General features: G+C 35.0%; 3 long non-coding RNA genes across 3 annotated transcripts; 1 reads left to right on the forward strand and 2 right to left on the reverse strand.

Moving 5' to 3' along the window:
- Positions 1-840: 840 nt before the first annotated feature.
- Positions 841-2,158, forward strand: LOC147488082 (uncharacterized). The gene is made up of 3 exons (XR_015202055.1): positions 841-1,143; positions 1,229-1,303; positions 1,677-2,158. It is a non-coding gene; the product is annotated as an uncharacterized LOC147488082 (long non-coding RNA).
- Positions 2,159-4,958: 2,800 nt separating this feature from the next.
- On the reverse strand, positions 4,959-6,305 carry LOC147488083 (uncharacterized). The gene is made up of 3 exons (XR_015203296.1): positions 6,227-6,305; positions 5,220-5,369; positions 4,959-5,148 (listed from the first exon to the last, which is right to left on the reverse strand). It is a non-coding gene; the product is annotated as an uncharacterized LOC147488083 (long non-coding RNA).
- Positions 6,306-11,450: 5,145 nt separating this feature from the next.
- Positions 11,451-13,244, reverse strand: LOC147488084 (uncharacterized). The gene is made up of 4 exons (XR_015203249.1): positions 13,085-13,244; positions 12,814-12,994; positions 12,530-12,685; positions 11,451-11,545 (listed from the first exon to the last, which is right to left on the reverse strand). It is a non-coding gene; the product is annotated as an uncharacterized LOC147488084 (long non-coding RNA).
- Positions 13,245-16,541: the final 3,297 nt, after the last annotated feature.

Here is a 16,541-nt window from a genome sequence, read left to right on the forward strand (position 1 = left end):
CACAATATGTGGTTTGTGTGATATGTGCAATTGCAAAACACATGAATATCCAAGACTTCAATGGTTCAATCTAGCCTCTCCAAATTAAGAACGAAGTGTAACAAGTCCTTTATGTCTTTTGTTGCTAACAAAGGCAATTGTAGAGAGGGCAAACATTAGCTTTGGGCACTCTTTTTGAAAGAGTGTTGTTTTCTTAGAATAATGTTTTGATGTATGGGGTGTTTTTCTGTAAATTTCAGTTGACAGTTAATAGAAAAGAGTCTTGTCCATGTGTTTGAAGATGTTATAATCTACTCTTTCTTGCTGGTTGTCTGGAAATCTGAATGTGTTCACTTTGGTGCAATGATATGAAGTCAGTCAAAGTTTCATTCAACTGAATATGAGAACTTTCTATCCAAAAAATCTTTTTAATTAATTCATACATTTGCCACCAAAAATTCGTTAATTGGTTCCCAGATTTGATAATCAAATAATTCAACAGTAGATTCTTCTCCAAACTCATAAATTTAATTTCTAATAAGAAACAAGGAAGGGTTTTGATGGAGAGACTTCAGTTCGTCTTTTTGAGAGAGTCTGTCTAGTTTTGATTTGTTGGGAGTGAGGTTGGAGAAAGAATCGGATCTAATTTTGATCTAATTTTGAGTTCATTTCATGTTAGAAAGTCAAATGACCAACTTGCCCCTGTTTTATTCCTTTATTATCTGGGAGCGAGATTTGAGCATTGATATCATTAGATATGAACGGTTAAGATAAGCTGTCAAGATGGGATGTCAACTGAAACTGTCAAGGTAGCCAGCCCTATATATATATATATTATATATAATACGTGCCACTCTTATTGTGCCACTCTTATCTCACACTCTTCCCAAACCGTCAGATCTAATCTAAGTCTCAAAAGATCTAACACTCCTAATTTCAAATAACAAAGTGGGGGTAAAAACGTCTTTTTCTTCTCATCTTCTCAAAAACAAAAGAAAAAAACCAGATCTACGAATATAAATCAGTTCCTTAATCTTTCCACCCCGGATTTGTTATTAAGGTTTGGTCGTGGATTTGTTTAGTACCGGTTATTAATCAAAGTTCAACATACTAAAGCGTACGTTGTCGTGTCTTTGTTAATGAACTCAGTGGACTCCCCAAAAGGCATTTCTGAATCTCTCTCTTTATTTTTTCTTTAGTTTTTTCTTTTTTTTCCTAATCTGTTTCTTCTGTGTTTCTATATGACTAGGTTGACCAAGATGTGGTAGCACAACTGACAAAATCGGTGGAAAAGAAGGGCCTTGATATGTGTGTCGCAGTGCTAGTAAGTCGAACACCATTTGTTCCTTATTTCAACTCTTTTGAAGTGGGCAGCCTCTAGCCTGTTTGAATTGCCTTTTTTGCAATAATGTTATAAACATTTAACTGTATAAAAGAAATAGTTTAATGTCTGGGCATTATTCTGTAATTATTTTTGAAAGTGTGACAAAAGGTCTTTCCAATGCTTAAAATACTAGCAAGTTGACAGATCTTTCCAAGCAACTTGACAGTATTTCCAAGTCCAAATTTTGTGCAGCATTTTCTTGTTTTTGAGTTGAAAGACTCGAAGCGATTTTGAAATTTATACACTACTGAAGAGCAACTGGTGCTCAGATGAAAGATCCCCACTTACATTGTTGTTTTTCCTAATATTTCAGATTCTTGATACATCCCTGAAAACCAACATTGTTGCAACGCGTGGAGCTCGTCTTTCTGCTGCTGGAATCTTAGGCATCCTGAAGAAAATCGGAAAAAACACAGTCAAGGAGGGGGAGAAGCAGAGAACCGTAATAGCGATGGATGGTGGATTATTTGAGCATTACACGAGTTGACAAGTGTTTGGAGGGCACCATTAAAGAGTTTCGGGGGAGGAATTGCGGACACCATTGTCATTGAGCAAGCAAATGATGGCTCGGGCATTGGAGCCGCTTTCGCTTGCGCTTCCCATTCCCGATATAATGATTAGAGTCGAGTGTGGTTGAGTAGCTTTCACGAAATGGTAGAGAGCGACCTTGTATCTTGTTAAAAAACTCCGTTTACGTCTTTTCCTTAGGGTGTTGCCTAAAATTTGTGTTCTTTTTAGTTTTCATTTTTTTTAATCTTTAAAGTTACTACTGTAATTAGCGATTGCCTCACAAAATTTGGGACTCATAGCTACACCAAATTTGTATTCCATAAACACTATCGCTTCCAAACTTCACATTGTGTAACCATGGCACTTTGGTTTTTAATCTGATAGTGCAAGGAACTGGCGAACTGCAGAGAATAAACAAGGGTTGGTGCATATATTATGACTATATTCTAGAATGTGCGCTATATCTAGAACAGAGAGGTTGGTGAATATTATAACGGTTATTTCTTTTTTAGTAGAAGTTCTTCAACAAAGGGCCATAGTCAACAGGCTTAAACTCTTAATAACTGGTGCACAAGTTGAATTATTTCTATTATTTCTGCAGAGACAACCCTACTAATCGGTATAGCCCTAGATAATACATGGAAAACCAACAATAATACATACATAACTAAAAGGAATCATACTTCAATAATACATCCAAAAAATTCATACGCATATGTTGTAAAAGTGAACGTCTAATGTGAACATCAACCAACATTTCACGCAGAAAAAAATAAACGCTCATTGACTAAAATCATGTCCAGTTTTAATGGAACATAAATTACTTCCACCTATAAACGTAAACTAAGATTACGCATCCACTGTATATTGTATAAACTCCAAAACTTATTTTCCCCTTGGAATGGATTCCAATAATTAGATTGCTCAGTGTATGTTACAAAACTATCAAACACCACTACACCATAACAGCTTATTTGTAACGGATGTACATCCGTTACTAAAAATATTAGTAACGGTTATTTTCCGTCGACACAAAAGCGTGACAAATATTAGTAACGGATATTAGTAACGGTTATAAAGTGTAAGCAAATTTACCAACGGTTAACAAATGTTACTAAAATTAATTTCAGCAACACTTATCAACCGTTAGTAAATTATTAGTAACAGTTATTAATTTTGTTCTTAATTCATTTCCAACAAATAAAAGTGTTAGCAATTTTCATTTCTAACGGATAATGTAATCGTTACTTATGATTCCATTAGTAACGGATACGCTAACCGTTAACTAAATTTGGAAACATCCGAAGAAAAAAAATTAAATATTCTAGCCCCAATCGTTCCGCCACCACCGCTTCTAGAATACATATATCCCACATATTATACACAACCTATCCATCCCACTAAAAACTTAAACATACACTTGGGTACAATAGCGAAAAGAAAACACTTAAACCAAACATACTCCATAATTCATTCATAAGTCGCAAGTCGTAACTTTGATTACATTGTATTCAACAATGAGATAATAACCAGAAATACAATAACAATCAATAAACTCATCAAGTCTTTTGTAAACAAAATACATAGATAGAATAAGTCCTAATAGCTCTAAAACGAAACCTTTTGATCTCTCATATTGTCCTTCCTCTAGCAATCATAAAAGTCATCGACACCTGCAACCAGACCAATGGCACCAAAACGAAATTACGAAAATAGAGAGAATCAATAGTAAGTAAAATTTGTGTAAGTTAGATTCATAAAAACAAGACGTTAAGAAACTATAAAATACGCGTAATAGGTTGTAGCTCCCCAAAACCAATCTCTTACCCAAGATCGGTATTTCACCCCTGAACGCTAATCAACATCATCATTTCTAACAAATAGATGCATTCTAATGTGGATTTATTATTAAAGACAATAAAGAAATAATAAATTCTTACAAAACAACTTAAGCTCTCTTGTTACTTATTTTAAGCTCCCACCCTCTCTCTTAGTCTCTCATCCTCTCTCTTATGATAGGCTTTTAAGCTCTCTTATTACTTATTTTTTTCTCTTTTCAATTCAGTTCGAGATGGAGGAGTTTTTCCCATAAGATCTATAAAACAAAGTAAGAGGTATTGATTGATGACAATAATTCCCCTTGAAAGCTGAGTTGGTAGGTGGTAAACAAAGCAAGTGATCATAAATTCACTCAGACAACCTCTCTTAATGAACCGAGGAGTGTCAAGAATGGGAAAACCAAAAAAAAAAATAGTACTAATTCAATCAAAGTAACAAATAAAAACCGACAACTTTATTTCCTTCATACTCACCACTCTTTAACGTCAACTCCTTTCTTTTGTTCTTCCTTAAATCAAGATACCCTTTTAACATCAATGCTTCCAAAGATATTTATATATATATTGCAAGGGTCAAAATGCCAAGCCAAATTAAAGCCAAAAACAATGAATCCAAGATCAAAGACATAACAGACAAAACAAAAGGCTAACAAGCAACATAGCAAAGAAGGCATTAATTGAATCTAACCATATTGCAACAAATGTACCAACTGTATTTGTGACCTGTTGCCATGAGAACAGCCAAGAATTGCAAAATTTGTTTTAATATATTATCCTACAATTGTAAGCATGTATGTTTAAAAGTATAAAGTTTGGTGGAATGTTTAAATAAACAGACAATGAAGAAATCCAACACACTGAGGAGCTATATCCTGATAATAAGAAAGCCAACATATAATAGTAGCTAGTACAGACTTCAAGCCATTTGTCTCAAAAAAACACACACCAACTTTATGATAATTAAGTAAAATGCAAGGTGTATCAAGGAAGTCAGAAAGTGGACGTGGTCAAGAACACATTACACACGGTCGAATACCGTGTTGTACAAAACTAAGTAGATGAAGATGATAACTTACTTGCATCTTTGAGGAGAAAACCGGCTGGTTGAATGAGCTAAAACTTCGGGCTTTGCATTATAAAGCACATCCGCCCGAGTGCGTGTCTTCACATAATTTAAGCAAAGCGAATGTCGATCCAGTCCAATGAAACCAATTGACGCCAAATATAGAAAGTTTGTTAAGTTTAATTATGTTAAATATAGGGGTGAAAGTCATGAAACACAAGGTGAAGCAAAAAACATTGTTGTGTTGTACCTGACTTTAAACTCATTGCTTATAAGTATTTAGTTCCAATAGACTCGCTTTTTATCAGCTATCGATTGTTGAGACTTCAAGTTTAACTTCCTTCATAGACCCAGACTTCAATACGCCTAGTAACCTACAGTTGGAAGGAACTGATCTAGACATGTTTGTTTGCTAAAGTAATTAAATACTTGCATAGGAAGTTACCTGCATGATTGTCCGCACAAAAGTGATCGGTTGATGACCTTTCTTGATCAAGGCATCCGAGGCAACACCTGCAATGTAACCCAAAATGGCCATCATCCCCCACGGGATGGCACTGAACTAGGCAGCTTGTTTTAAGTTCACATTGAACACCTGTTTAGCAATACAAGGGACTTCCATCGGTTTCTTACGAATCATCCAGTTAACGTAGAACTTGATTGCTTCTCTAGATTAGTATTATCAAATCACACTTCTAAAATATCCAATAAGCATAAGAGCTTTGATAGGAGTTGAAATATTGAAGACTTCTGAGAAACCGAAAACGATGGTATTGTATTAGCCCCCCTCTTCATGTGTCCTTCACAATGGTGATCTTTGGGGTAGCACCAATTCCCATACCTATTACCAAAACAACGTTATATTTCATGTGATCTTTGGTTGGTGCACCATAGGGGCATCTAATATTACCCAACATAAAGAAATTAAAATATTTTTCAGATTCACAAATTTGGCATTACACCATTCTAGACTAAGTGTATCTATTCTAGACTAAAGCGTTATGTCACATACCTTAGGCTGCTCCCTCCTTGCATCTAATCTGCTCTCGGAAGTCCGCTTTCCGGATAGTAGATGGCGTGATTGACACACCTAAAGTAAACTAAGCAAATCAAAAATGCCTTAGCCTTTTCTCAAGCTCTAGGCTCACCCTACAAACCTTACTACTACTGCTAACTAAAGATGACTTGTCAAAGAAAGTTGCATATTTCTTCTACAGATTCATATGCAGATAGCTTCCAAGCCTAGGAAGAGGACAGACCCATCTAGTCAAGAAACAGAGGACATTCTGTACTGAATGAACCTAAAACAGGCCCTAATCCATTGTAATAATTTGAGTGTAGTAAAAAGTAGCAAAACAAAAGTACGAAATATTCAATGAGTGAACCGTAAGCCCAGTGAAATACTACGCATACTCATAATAAAGAATAAATGTCGGGGATAGAGTCTCTTACTTAAACAATGGAGCAATTGTACTTGGCAAAAAGCTGGATCAACGCCCCTTGATTAGTCGGGTCAAGATACTCTTGGATGATTCTTTGGATACCTCCCGGAGATGTGCATGCAAGTCTTGCCGATGATATCACCAAGAACTCTTTTGGATCTTTAATTTCCTTAACAAGATCCTCATCTTTTTTTCCAAAGCATTGTGAAGCGGGACAAAAGTGGCAAGATACCCCACGGCTCCCTTATATCCGGCATTTCGGCTCCTCAACAATCAAGTTTCTTGTTCTCGCGGAAAGAAGAGTGACAATACTATCCAAATTCACCCACAAATAGTTGCAGCTGAAGCATCCAAGAGAAGTGGGACTCACAAATAAGTTTGGTTGAAGCAACCGAAGTCAACTTCAACTCGATGGATCCCCGTGATCGGCCTAAGAGTAGGTATCGAGAAAGTCTCAAGAATGGTAACAAACAAATTACAATTTGGACGAAACTGAATTAATGGAATCCACAAGCCTAGTTGGCCCGTGCTTGATGAGAAAAAGTGAAATAAATATCACAAAAAGAGTTATGAAACTTCATTGTGCGTGATTTTGTAGTCGTTATAAAGAGTGCATGTAGTTCGGATGTAAAGAGTGCATGTAGTCGTGTAAAGAGTGCATGTAGTTCGGATGAATGGGTGGTCTCTCGAGCTCAACAAGCTGGGCTAGGAGCTGGAATGCATATGGCCAAAACTTCGGTTACCTCCTTTGCCAAGATATCCCGGATGATGAGGAAAAGGCTTGCCTCAAAAAGCCGATATCGATCGAGAGACGTCCTTCTCACATGCCCGCCGACGAGGGCCTGCCACGCTTCAAACAGATAATGGTTGAAGACGGGATCAAAGTAATGGCAAAATGTTTAGGGATCTGGTTCCAAAACATTGTGAAGAATTTAAGAGCCCGGCCTTGAGCATGGGGAAACCATTCACATCTTGACTTTGCAATATCTCTTTGTCAATCAAGCAAACCCAAAAGAGAACAACTAAAGATGCCATACTAACGGTTTCTTTCCCATATATCTAAATAATAGCATTACCTTCAAAGAGAAGAGGTAAAGAGGCTCAACCTGTCGTTGTTATTGATTCCAATTCTTCAAACGGATTGATACCGTGTCCATATCTTCCTTGAGTTTTGTGACCTGAAAATTTCCATAAATCCCAATATATAACTAAAAGTTATACGAACCTCAAAAATAATATGTATCCATAATTGTTTCCATAGTTTGAAAAGGTAATGAACAATATTATGAGCTATATATATTTCAGATTTCATCTCCACAAAAAAAAAAAAAAAAAAAAAAAAAAAAAAAAAAAAGAGAGAGAGAAAAACGTTGATGTCCAAACATAACCAAGTTATCCTTTTGATTTCCTTAATGAGCATTTAGACTCTAAGAGCTCTGATGTAGGACACGAGAACGTAATGCATGCAACAATTGTTGCATCAATAAGACTTCAACACTACTATACCTGAGATGTACAAAACATGATAAACCATTGGTGATCTATCTCAAGCACTTGTTTTACCCAAATAATCTGAAAAATTCCTAAAATGTCCAACATTTCGATAAGAGACAATCTAATTTAATAAAAGAGCTTCTTAAATGCAGATTGATAACAATACATGCATTAAAAGAATCAAAGAACATATTTTCAAATGTTGAAGCTTAAATTAAGCTCATACATGCATCATAACTTGAAATTAGGAAACAATTTAAAAAATTGGAATTTAAAGACAGAATCGAAGCAGCATAACACTTGATAGAAACAGTAATATGCGACAAGCATTGATCGGCTCATACCTCTGAGAATAAGAAATGGAGATTATCGTGCTTCGATTGGGGTTTAAACCTCCCTCCAAAATTTCAGTGGCTACAACACTCACGTTTAAGCTTATACTTACTTGAACATGGAAAACAAAAGTTGCAAGATAATTCAACTTGTATTAAGCTCAACAACTAACCACGTGTGGGGTGTAAGCTGTTGTTCACTATTCCAAACTTACCAAAATATTTGAACAGGTCAACTGTATGGGGCCATAGTACAAAATATCGTGCCGGTTCAAAATACCGAAAGTCTCCAAAACCGATATTTTGAAATATATAAGAAAATATCGATCGATAAGAGGAGGTTTGGCAAGCCTAGTTTAATGAGTTGTTCAATATATCGAGACATATAAGGGACTTTTAGTGATGAGATGAGGTTTTGATAGAGGGATAAACAATTTGGAAAATTAAAGGAGATATCAACCAAACCTTACTTGTTATTTGTAAATGACCAGATGAGGTGGAAAGATGAGAATTATTACAACCTCATTCATGCTTACAGCAGCCATGCGAATGTGATCTCATTAAAAAAAAAATCTATTAAAGATGTTTTACTTTTTCTTCTAACAGGAAGACCATACCTTGCAATTTCTAACTTCTTTACACCCAACTTCTCAAATCTAAATATCCAATATTTCTCAAAAAACTTGAATGGAAGGAGAGAGAGAAAACTTCCTTTGCTTAGAAAACAAAAGAGAATGAGAGATGAATAGTAAAAGAGGAAATGGGAAAGACGACGGAAACGATAAGAGAACAATTGTGTGATCGATCAATTACAAGTTGATATTATCCCACAACATCAGGAACTCAGGGAGAGTGAAAATTACCCATCTCTACTGTTTTGTGTTTACTGTTTACACCTTGTGACAACAAGAAGATGACCCATGATATTTCAAAATTTCGATAATCTATCTTAAATATCGCGATATATAGCGATAAATTTCTGGTAAGAGGAGTTTTCCCTGCCAGCTTGATATCGGGAATATTTCGATGCCGTTTTACTGGAAATCCGGCAAATATCTCGATATATCGCGAAATGCCGCGGCATTTTGTACTATGTATGGGGCACTTGAGAAATAAAGCTTTAGTCCAAGGACACCTAGCATCTTCATTATCTAATATGTACACGCATGGAAAACAAATCCTACCATCTTATATCATAAATAGGAACAATCTAAGTGATTCATCTTTCTCTTAATCCATGTCTAATCTTCAACTTCAAATGCACCGATTCACTTACCAATGATAAAAATATGCTAGCAGTAAAGAACCTTCTCCAGTTTACAATATAAATGGTTTGACAAATCTTTATAAGTTAGCCTCTGTGCGAAACACAATCAGTAAGTGGGGCTGGTGGCATCATCTTTTGACACTATATTTGGTAGTGCAACCATATGCCAATACTTAATAATAGCTCCCAAAATAATCAATAAACGTCTTTATAAGTTAACCTCTGTAAGAAACACATTAAGTATCAGTTGGTTATGTTGAACTGACCCATAGAATCGGACTTTCAAAGCAATCCATTTCGAAGGGCTTGCCTTGTAAGTTGACATGTACGTCTTAATGAACTTATCACTTGGAAGCTTGCACGCAAGTCAAATATCATATCCAAAACCAGCATCCATTTGGTTAAAACAACGACCATTCTAATATGAAATTATTTCGAATTTACAGACGATACTCATGAATTAGGCTACATGTTTGCCCATTACCTTACACAGTATTGATGCTACATGGAACATCGACTTAGCTAGGCTCATCTCTCAGACATAGAGCATGAGTTAAACTGTTAAACTTAGACATCTCTGTGGTGGCCTTAATGAGTTATTTCAAGGTGTCAACACATGATTTCTAATATAGGTAGTCCGTAGTCCTTCCCATCTATGAGGCAGACATAACAGGTAAATATAATGCCTATTGCCTAGGGAGTGTCGTCAGACTTCGATATTATACATAACATCACGTTAAGAAATTAATTTGTTTAGCTTGAAAAGAAAGGCTAACATTCCTTACAAGTTCTATATCAAAATTAATCACTTCATACAATCACCTTATCATCATCAAATCAAATTCAGTATAACGTAAAGTTTCACCTAGAAGAAATCTACTCCAATATTTTTTATTATTTTTTGTTTGTGAACAATTGTTTGTATGTTTAACACAAGCACAAATCTCTCGAGAGAATCAGAAAATATCTCAAAAGAGAGTACAAAATCTTCAATATTATTGAATGAATCTCAATTTATTTACACTAAATATGGAAACAGAGATCCACCCAAATCCAGAAAACTCGCCTACCACAACCGACAAGGTTACAACAACAGATAACAGAAAACTAGCTAACAACAGTTAACCAATACGTACCCAAAGTCGTCAAAATGCATCTAAAGAACAACTTAAGCAATAATGAACAAAACCCAGATCACAAATAAATCCAAAATAGTATATTTTGATAAAAAGAGTATATTTTTTATCTTGTTTCATTGATTCACACAAGCCCAAGATCATGAAACAATAAAAAAAAAGTTGATATTTGAAGTAAAAGTGAAGACCTTATCTGTTAGCACACTAATTCGAAGTTAATATAATCTTAAAATTATAATAAATAACCGAAATTAAGGCCGGTTAAACAAGCACAACAAACAACAATTGAATGAACATAACACTCACTTTTGTGCTTAGCCAAAAAATCGAAACCTGGATTATTTGTTACCTTGGTTAAAGCAAGTTTTTCTTCCATAGATCGAGCAGTAATTGATAAAGGTTTGTCCTTTCGGGTACAAAACCAACTAACTTCAAAACACCAAGCAGATCGACAAAAAAAAAACAATTCTATTTCATAACTGATGAGATTGATAGAGAGGAAAAGAGAAAGAAAAGAAAGAAGAAAGACCTCATCTGGCAGTGGCAGCGAGAACCAGCGCCAACACTTCACCCTTTTTTCTCGTTTTAATTTGTTTACTCTTTCCTTACACAGAAGGGTAGCATACTCTTTTATTTTGTGCTTTTCTTAATTGATCTCAATTTTTTAGTTTACTTTTTAACGTTGGTCACACTTATGCATCCGTTAGTTAATATCTCGATAAACGTCACAAAATAATTCGGATAATTTACTAACGATTAAGTAACTTTGCAACGGAACTCTAACTGTTATTAATTTACTAACGGATGAGTATGTGTTACAAACCAGAAATTGCATTTGTTAGAAATTCCTTGTTATGGTGTAGTGCACCTTCAACAATCAAATGAAGTCTCACCAATAAACAACCTAAAACCATTTCAATGCCTCACATATTCCCTGATGAATTGCTCAAGCTGAGATATTTCACTGTCAATCCGAAGACTCGCCCGACCACCTTGTTATGACACCGGGGAAATGAGAAGGGTTCACCACCCACACCAAGTGTAAATTCATTGGTTATATCCGCTTCGAGAGAGCAGTTCTTGATGTCCGCAACTTGTCTCTCAGAAATCGCATTTAAAATGGGTTCAAAACAAATTGAAACACACATCACAAACATCGGAAAAGAAACACGGTAAAGGATGCCACAACCACAAATAAAAGACGTCAATTCAGTCTGGCCTTGGCAAGATGAGTTGATGTCCTTGAGAAAAAAGTTGAAACACATCATTCGCAAAACAAGCACACTAATTTCTAAATGAATGTGGAAGCAAAACAGAATTCTGACAGAGTTCACCGAATATGCTAGTTAAAACTTTGACATAGTTCACCGAATATGCTAGTTCAAAACTCTGACAGAGTTCACCGAATATGCTAGTTCAAAACTCTGACAGAGTTCACCGAATATACTACTTCACCGAACTCTCTGACAGAGTTCACCGAATATGCTAGTTCACCGAACTCTGACAGAGTTCAAAACTCTAACAGAGTTCACCGAAATTGTCGCCGTCTTTAAACGAGGATATCAATCATATGAACAGAGATAACAATAAGCATCACGAAAATAATTGAAATCCAGAAGAGTGGGATTACTAAAAACTATTAAGGCAGTATAAGATGACTATTTGTAAATACAAGCAACTTCAAAGAAACACAATGTCGGTCACTTTCTACTGACGATTTGGTCTACTCTCACTTAATAGTTTGTGTTTGCACTTGAATGTCAATTTGATCGCTTATTCACACAACGGCCTATACATGGTTTACCTGTTTAAGATTCATAATAGCAACTACTCTACAGCAATATTACAATCATTAATGATGTAGAATGGTAAGTATGAGCAGCTGGTCTGAATTGAATCCCAAGGTTCCTGGAATGCTTAGGCTAGAGCCTACAGGATTGGTCGTATATAGGTCTGATGTGCACTGGAAAGGTTTAAACACTTACATCATGAATGAAGAAATTGTACCAAGTATGACTAACAGCCTTATCCACATCAAGATGTGAGGCATAAGAAATAGATACTTCAAAGTTTTAGCAAGTTACCAATAATTATCCGTCCACACGTCTCCCCATCCTTAGTACGAAATATAGCCTGAAATAAATGATTACACAAGAGAAAAGAATTAAAACAGAATGAATGAAAATAGGATGCAAGACTCACCTTCTTGAAAAAATTCATCCAAGCAATAGGCGCTTGTCCTGATCCATAACATTGAACAACAAAACAAAATGAGTTAAGAATTCCAATAAGCACTAAAAATACACGAAACAAAGCCTTCAAACAGAGTGAGTCTAGAGTAGAATCTTTCACCATGCACTAGTAGTACCTCCACTTGTTCGACAAGTCCAATATTCAAGTGGCATTGTTGCACTATCTCCATCAGAAAGCAGAGTAGAAGAAGCACATTGCTTCACTAACTTATCATCCTCATATCGCGTGCCGGCTACTTCCCAAAGTCTTGAAATTAGCCTAGGCTTCCAATTCTTCAAGAATTTCAGGTGCAAGCCCTACAACCGCACAATATAAAGCAACCATTTTTAAAACTAAAATACAAAAAACAAGTGAATAAATAAATAGAAAATAAAATGGATTAGTACCGTGAGCCTTGAGAATATGCAAGATCTTTAGCACGAGTAACACTTTTGACCTGAGCGATACCGTGATAATCACGAAGAAACACACCGATTTGAGATGGTGGTAAACTCTTCTTAGCAAAACTTACAGATGTTATCCTAAACCAGAAAACATTATAAAAAAATAAAAAAGGATGAATAAATATTATAAAATAGATTTGAGGTTTTAATTGCTTACATTTTGAGATTGGACTTTGAGCCTGGTGAGCTTCTCTTGTATGCCAAACCGTATGCTTCATCGAAGAGATCTAGTTATAAGAAGCTTAGATTGAAAATTTCTTGTGTGTTCATAACTGAGATCTAGTTATAAGAAGCTTAGATCGAAAATTGAGAAACTTTCTGAGATTGAATAATGTTCTTGTTGATCAGAAAATTGATTAATTATTTGGTAAACAGTTTTTCTAGATTCGAAAATTTCTGGAGTGGAGAAGAAGACGACCGTGAGAGATGATCAAACATTTCGCATTTTTTCGTTTTTTGGTTTCCGAAATATTTTGAAAATTTGAAATTTCGCAATTTTTGAGTGAATTAGATCATCAGATCTTGAGGTGGGATCGGACGGCTGAGGAAAAGTGTGAGATAAGAGTGGCAATATTAGAGTGGCACTCTAGACAAACCGATATATATATATATATATATATATATATATATATATATATATATATATATATATATATATATATATATATATATATATATATATATATATATATATATTCAAAAATCGGTATATATCGAGGATTCCCGTCACCAGTCAAAATATCGGGTATATATATTGCTAAATATCATTAACATATTTTTGTAAAAAACAACTATTAGCTTTTATTTATTTTGTTTTCTTTATTGTTAATTTTGTTAACTATTTTTTTTCCCAACAACTAAAATGGATGTGGTTTTTATTCAATTAGATTTGTCATATATTTTTTTAATTAAATTTGCCACTTCCTCGATTTATAGGTGTGTCGATAACTTCACTTCCTTGATGGGAGTACATATTTTTGCCGAGTCAGACAATACTGAAACATTTCTACCCAACGTGGAGTGAACAATAGATTCGTAAGCTATTATGTGTAGGTATATTATTTTTTATTTACCCTAAACTCCACTTCGTAGGTAGTCAAGAAGTGCAACTCTCAAAGACCACCTAATAGTTTAGAAGTTCAAACATCTACTATCGAGTTTGGAACTCTAACTCCGTATCAGAACCAAAACATGTGTTTGCGGTTGTGTTGAGTCAATATAGGAATTCTTAGAAACAAGTAATACTTGGGAAACATTCTTTTCAAACAAGTTTATATATGACTTAGAGAGATGTTTTCTTAGTTAAACACTAGGACCGAGTTGGCAACCTATTGTACAAACCAAAACATGTCATACGCATATGTTTGTGCATGTCAATTTGCGACCGTTTACTCAATATTTCAACAAGTATATGTTGGTAGTGGAATTGGAATATGCTTATTTGAACTGGGAATGATACTAAATACCTCCAATAATGGTGTGCTTGCTAAACAAATAGCTTTCAATGTGAGTGTAGTCTATGAGAACATGCAACATGCTATATCTGGGGGGGGGGAATGTATTGTTCTTGAGGATTGTAGATACGGTTATTATCCATAAGAAATACACCCACGTGTTGACTTAGTCCATCCTAAACAATATTGGAGACATAATCTTAAAATATGTTATCTATAACAGTTACGATATATTCACTGTGAGGTATATTAGGATTTGAACCAATGAATTTTTAAAGAAGTCTAGGTTCGAAATTGCGATCGATTTAATTTTTAACTACAAAATTAATATGATATGATTTCTTAATTTAATTTAAGTTTCAACTACAATAATTTGATTCCATTTGTGATGGAATGTGCTTTATTCTAATTGTTACTTCGTGTGGGAGGATGTAGAAAGATGAGATAAATATTAGAGTGTAGAAGTGTGTGTGTGTTTAATGGAGTGTAAAGTTTGGATTGTAGATTGTACAAATGAAGTAAGACTACCAGAGCATGTACTTAGAAAACAATATTTATTGTTGTTTGAATTTCATAAAGCAGCACGACTATTTGTAGTTTTGAATTGCTGTCACAACCCGAATTTTTAAACAATTACAAAGTGAATATTTGAAATATAAATATCTCAAACATCGCTATGTTCAATTGTCTAAAAACCCAGGTTATGACGGGGTGGATATAACACATGCCAAAACCTAAAACCCACATCATAAAAGAATAAACCAAAGAATTTTCCACCATCACTTTATTAAGCTGTCTTCCGTCAAAACAAAACATCAAACAAACTCTAAGAATAAAAGTCTTCACTACCATGTTCTCATGTCATGCTAAAAATGTAAGCTACGTTATTACATCCTTCCAATAATAATCGGACCTAATAAAAGAATAAACGGACTGCTCTAGGCAAGAATCCTAATCACACGCCGTGGTTCCACTGCCTTCTACCTATGTTCCTAATAACACACCCACGTTGCCAAAACAAAGCAAACATGGGTCAGCAGAATAAATTTTGCTGGTATGAGTAGGCTAACAACATAATTCATTTACAGACTTTAATCATCCAACAAACACTTTATATCTACTCATATCTTAATTATTCTCAACTTGGAAGACAGGTAGTTCAATCATTTCAACCGGCATAGTTTATTCCCAAGCAAGACTTCCATTATATTAACTCATTATAATAACTCGTTTTAATAACTAAGTAATTGAATTAAAACTTACCGATATCCACTTCTATATAAGGGTAGGACCGCGTCCTTGCACAAAATATTATTAAGTCTTACCCTCCTGCAAACGAAAATTATAAATTTTATATAACATATGTAGATATCCTATAGGTATTCAAATGTAAACCCAAACACACTTACATAATCAAATCAATTTCTCTTATCAATTAATCAATTACTTTTCTTATACACCCACCCTTTAGTACCTACTCCACGATTTGTACTCCACATATTTGCCAAATCACACGTTCTTATGTGCCTCTCTCCCACCAAATACCACAATATCATAGCTATATTTGGGCTATCATACACATATTTCACAGCCTCTTTGGGCATAAAAACTTAGGTTATTCATGGCACATTCAATTAATACTTTAGGTCATTCCCGCCACATTCAAATAATACCTATCATATCACTAACGACCCATTCATGGCACATTCAATGAATGTCGCGCGCCCTGGGTCATTCTCGCCACATTCAAGGAATACCCAACCCTACATTCCCGTACACTCAAGGAATACAACTAACCCGCAAGGTGAATACCCTAGTTCCTCTCTAGGGCAGTCCAAACAATCCGGTCATTCATGCCACATTCAATAAATACTCGGGTCATTCATGGCACATTCAATGAATACCCATTTATAATGCTAACAGGCCATTTATGACACATTCAATAA

This window comes from Coptis chinensis, chromosome 7 (assembly GCF_015680905.1).
Source record: "Coptis chinensis isolate HL-2020 chromosome 7, ASM1568090v1, whole genome shotgun sequence".
NCBI classification, from domain to species: Eukaryota; Viridiplantae; Streptophyta; class Magnoliopsida; order Ranunculales; family Ranunculaceae; genus Coptis; species Coptis chinensis.